The sequence below is a fragment of the Echinops telfairi genome, unplaced genomic scaffold (genome assembly GCF_000313985.2).
Source record: "Echinops telfairi isolate 266 unplaced genomic scaffold, ASM31398v2 ScPeMD7_31;HRSCAF=116, whole genome shotgun sequence".
NCBI classification, from domain to species: Eukaryota; Metazoa; Chordata; class Mammalia; order Afrosoricida; family Tenrecidae; genus Echinops; species Echinops telfairi.
In genome coordinates, this window is record NW_022103928.1 from 29,294,977 (window position 1) to 29,300,693 (window position 5,717).

A 5,717-nucleotide genomic window follows, 5' to 3' on the forward strand; every position below is an offset into this window, starting at 1 on the left:
AGATGCACAGTCTCTGGAACCCGGGCACAGGTAGCTGTGAGTGACACGAGATGCACAGTCTCTGGAACCCGGGCACAGGTAGCTGTGAGTGACACTCATCTTGATGGAGATGGGTTTGGTTCTCGTGTCTTGAGCACCTTGTGACAGTTCTAAAGACGGAGCTTAGGAAGCAGTTGGCCTTTGCCCCGGGACAGTGACCTTGCAGTCTCTGAGGTTCTTTCACGAGCCTAACACCCTCTAGGAGCCAAGCAGTCTTTTAACCAGTTTATCCCAACGGGCATTCATACAGATCAATAGCAAATCAAGAACAACAGGCAAGACTGACCAGCGAGAGTGAGGGCGGGGGTGAGTTCTATTGCAGAGGTCAGAACCTCTACCCCTCCGGGCCCTTAGCTGGATTCTGACACAATCTGGGGGCGGTGTAGCCATAGGTGTGGTTGTGGGGGTTCAGTCCAATAAGGGGTGCAACCTCAAATGTTTAGTCCTTTTGCCTTGGATTCTGGGCAATTCAGGGTCTCTTCTTGTTGGCCATCTTGTTCTTGACTTTTCTATTCTTGGTGGCCTCCTGGGCAGCCCTTTTATTGTCCGTGGTGACCCACCGTGTATGCTCTATTCATCTTATGAGATGGAGTTATTTCCAGAAAAAAACCACCAAGTGCGATGAATCTATGTGGGGTGGAAATTGACACGTGCACTTACCCAACAAACATGACACACTCAGCGTTTGCGTCTGAAATCCAAACGCAGACTGCATGTTGGCACATGGAAAGACGGAACTCGTGTACTGCTTCCTTGTCGTTCCAATGAGTGCGCAGGCGAGTCCTGTAAACCCGAGGCCGAAGTCTCCCACAGGGGTTCGCAGGGGCTGAGAAGCAAACGGCATCTCAGCGACGATGCTTCCAGCCCATTCTGAACCTGCCGTCCCGGCAAAGGCTTACGCTTGAGTCAAGTAAGCGGGCTGGCCATGTCACTGGGAGTGCTCCAGCTCACTTCCAATGTTTACAAAGGGTCAGTCACAAAGGCACTCTAATGTGAAGCAGGTGCTTGAGGGGGCTTCAGACATTTGTGGGGAAACTCCACCGTCTTTTCTTTCCATTCGCCCAGGGACTTTTTGCGGGCCCCTCACAGGCTACTAAAAATTAACCGTGCCCATGGTCATGGTTCAGCTCTGAGTGTGATACAGGTATTTTCAAGGAGGACTATTTGACCCCTGGCCTTCAGCGTGGTTGGAACATGGTGATGAGAAAGAGCAGACCGGCCTTAGCTAGTCAGGGTGCTAAGGGATGCGCATGACTTACAGCCAGGGCACCCTCTCTTGGTTGTCCCTGGAGGGCTGCGCCCACTACTCACCCTTGCCCACTGCTATCCTGGCATATCATTAGCTGTGCAGAAGCTCCTCCCGGCTGCCCCAGGCCCAGCCTTCAGGCCACAGCACAGGCCCTGCGGCTGGAGCCTTTGCTGGTTCTCCCAGCCCCAGGAGACTAAAGGGCAGCCCCTGCCCATCTGGGGCAACCACCAGGTCCCTGGTGCAAGAGGGAGGTCCCAAGGATGAGGACATTTCTGGCTCTACCTCATTACCTCCAAGAACATGCTTGTCAGACTCTTGGACGCTCTCATTTTCCTAGCGCCTATGGGCGTGAGCCCACCACTGCAGAGATCTGACCCAGCAGCCAAGACTTCACCCGCGGGGTCCGTCCCCCGTCTCATAGCCAGGAAGGGAGATGACTTCCTGTGAAGCATCTCCCAGGCCTGTCTCCAGGCCCTGTGCCAGTCAACCCTTGTCTTTTGGTTGGAGAAGATGTTAGACCACTGACCATGGACTTTGGTGTCAGACCCAAATGGTTTGCTCCCTGACTTCCTAGGCCAGCTGTGCACGCTTGTTCCCAAACCTCCGGGAGGCCCTGACCCTCTTCTTGAACATGGTGATGCCCTGCCTCACAGTGCAAGGGGCAGGGGAGTGGCTGGGTGCTGGAACTCTCCTCTCTCATGAAAAAGCCCAGGTCCCATTCCCAGCCAACGTGCTCCAAGTCAGGGCAGTACGGTCCGTCTGTGGAGGCATGTGTGTTTCAGTGAGGCTTCTAGTGAAAGGCAGACGAGAGAGAAAGGCCCAGCCAGCTGCTTGTGAAGATCATCAATGAAAACCCAGTCAATCCTGGGGGATCATGGGAATGGCCCGGGACGGGCAGGACTGCATTCTGTTGTGCCCTGGGAGTGTCGTGAGATGGGCACCATGCTGACCGCAGCCAACACCTACCAGCTCCCAGAACAGAGTTGAGGGCAATGAGAGACCAAGTCTCCCTCTCGTTTGCTGTGTCTGCATCACCCAAACTCACCCCCGCCTCGGGGACCTGCCCCTCACTGTGACCTCCACCTGGAGCCCACTTCCCACATGGCTCCCCCCTTCCTTTCATTTATACTCCACTCCAGTGTCCCTGGCCATTCCCCATCAAATAACAAACGCCTCACTCTTGGAATTCTTTTCTGGTTGATTTTCCTGCTAAACAGAGATTAGCTCTTACACCAGCAGTTTGCAACTATTTGCTCTCAAGATCTATTTCCAGGATTGTCAGATTTCATGAACAAATAAAAACAAACACCCAGTTCAATTGGAATTTCAAATAAATCACAAACAACCATGTGGTAGAAGTTTGCCCCAGACGCTGCATGGGGAGATACTTATATTTTATCTGACAATTCTACCTTGTATGGTCTCATAGACTATGGAGAACTTCAAAGAGCTTTAGCTTATGTGAGTTATGAATATTGATATGTGCTGTATCCGAAGCCTGAAGTGAAAAAAATGATCAGAACAGTTCCTGATTCATTGATTTGAAAGTAACCATAGGGGGGAAATGATCGCAATGATCAACACAGCATCCCCATGCCCCAGGGAATGAACAACAGAAACGTGGGGGAAGGGAGACAGCAGTCAGTATAAGATATGAAAACAATAATAATTTATAATTTGTGGAGGGGTCATGAGAGTGGGAGGGGGGAAGGAAAAAAAAGGAGCTGATACCAAGGGCTCAAATCAAAAGTAAATGTTTAGAAAATGATGATGGCCACATATGTACAAATATGCTTTTGATACAGTAGACGTATGGAATGTTCTAAGAACTGTAAGAGCCCCCAATAAAATGATTTTTATAAAGTAACCATAGCAGCACCATTCTATCTAAGCAGAAACACATATTTCATGAGCATTGCTAGATGTTTTTCAAAATAAAAACATTAGCGAAGAGAGTAGATTTGGTTTTACACTTTCGCAAATCTCTTGACTTAACAGAAGACTGCGGATACTCATAGCTCCTTCTGCCTCTTAGATTGTGGCATATGGTTTGGGTTGAGTTATGTGAAGAAAAGATGGCTTCCCATTGATAAAACCGAACTATAGCCACTGCCTTCAAGGTGATGCTGATTCATAGCATGTATGCTACAGGAGAGGGTAGGGGGCTTCCAAGACTGTAACTCTTTATGGGAGTGGAAAACCCTGTCTTTCTCCTAAGGGCAACTGGTGGTTTTGAACTGCAGGCGTTGCGATCGCCAGTGCTCCTCAGGGAAGCAGTAAACAAAGGAGGGCTGTGTTGGCAGCCTTTCCAGACCATTGTGAACATTTCCTTTGCTACAACTGCCAAAAACTCAACAAGTGGTAATTTCTTAAAGTTCAGTTGCAATATGAAGTTTTTAGACTTGGCTACATGAGAATCCGTGAGTTTTTCCTACACTTGACATGGACCTTTCCCCCAGCCATGAGCGGTGACAACTGGCCTTGGTTATTGGGGACATATTGGCCAACCTTCCGAGTGCTGACACTTTGCAGTATTCCATGACTCAAAGTCACATGTATCACTACTGAGCTCATCAGAAAGCAACACATCAGGCGCCTGGTGCTGATAAACGTTTTCCAACATTCTAATTTCCTCTTAGAAGCTCGAGTTTTACTATTGGCAGCTACCGCTATCAGGGCTTGCCTTGAAGTGCTCTCTCACTTCATTCATTTTCAAGAAAGTATGTGCCAATCATACCCCAGTCTACTCATACCCCAGTCTACATAGCCAGCGTTTGTGCGTCCCCTCTTCAAAGAAACAGTGGCCCCAGATGTGTGTGCCTCCCAAGTGCATGCCCTTCCAAGTGCATGCTTCTCAAGAGAGAAGTGGTTTTCCGGCAGCAGGGGAGCAAAGGCCCAAACAAGAAGAAGCCTAGAAGGATGGAGGCCCCGAGAGAGAGAGAGAGAGAGAGAGAAGAAATCAGGGGAGTGGGAGGAGGGGATGGAGTAAGTGGGTGGGGTCTGATAAGTGGTTTCAACTGTTGAATGCAGAACTGATAGTCTAAAAAGTGTACCACCTAATTCACAATAAAAACAATTTCATTTAAAAGAAGAAGAAGAAGCCTGGAGCAGGAGAAAGGTATCAGGAAAGCAGCCTCCCTTCCCTGCTCTCAATATTATTGGTCAGTTGACTGAGGAAACGGTTCTCCACCTTCTTCATGCCGAGACCCTTTCATACAGTTCTTCATGTGGGGGTGAATATGTATGAGGTGACCCCAAACCATGAAATCACTTCCATTGCTACTTCATCACTATCATTTTGCTACTGTTATATATGAGACCCCTGTGAAAGGGTCGTTCAGCCCCCAAAGGGGTCGCGACCCACAGGTTGAGAACCACTGATCTGGAGAGTAGATGAGCATCCCCTAAAACTCAACTGCTGTCGACCCATGCAGGAGAGGTTCCCGGATGTTTTCCTATGGCTGTGCATGCATGTACGTACACCCCGTGTGGGCCGGGTTGACGAGAGAAACAGGTCCAGTGATGACACTCATAGAATGTGTAAGACAGAGCTTGATATCAAGAAGTCAGTCTATATCAAGAAGGCATCCCAGCCCAGTCCAACTCAAGTCCATAAGTCCGATGCTGGACCACAAGTCCCTCTTCTGACTCCCGCAGCCACATGCAATGATGCAGGTAGAGCGCAGGCCAGCGGATGCAGAGCCCTGTGGATTCAAAGTCAGTGGAAACAGGGCGGGGCTTGGGCAGCTCTCAGGGTGTCCAGCAAGCAGCAAGATCAAGGGGGCGGGAGGCTCCTCCTCGTGAGAAGGCCACACCCCCAAGGGTAGCATCCAGCTGTGACCTGATGGACAGGTTTGAATCCACCCTCTGCCAGGAGTGTCTAGTTGCCACAGATGTAACTACCACACACCCAAAGGACATGAGTCGTATCAATTCAACAAACACTGGCTGAGCACCAGCAATGGGCTGGTCACTGCTCCAGGCACTGGGGGAACCTACGATCAGTAAGGCAAACCAACTCCCCGGGCGGGCAGCTGACTGGAAAACAAGAAGGACAGACAACAGTGCTAACAAGAGTGCTTGGATTCTGAACCCTCCCAAGGAGCCTGTGAGAGGGCTCAGTTTCTGAGGAAACTGAGGCTCAGGAAGACATCCCAATAGGCCACAGGTATACCCAACTCCAGGGGCTTTGATGGTTTTTACCATTTTCAGTACAAAGGACCTTATTGTTAATAGCCTTATTGATATTTAACTTACACTGTGAGCTAGTTAAGGTTTATTGTGCCAACCTGCCCGATAAACAAATGTGGGAGTAATTGAAGGGCAGAGAGATAAATGGCTCAGTGAGCCTCACCTTTCTGGTTCTCGGGTCTCTTGCTTTCTGATGGATGGACCAGGGTGCAGCTGCCTTAGCCAGTTCCCTGCTTCA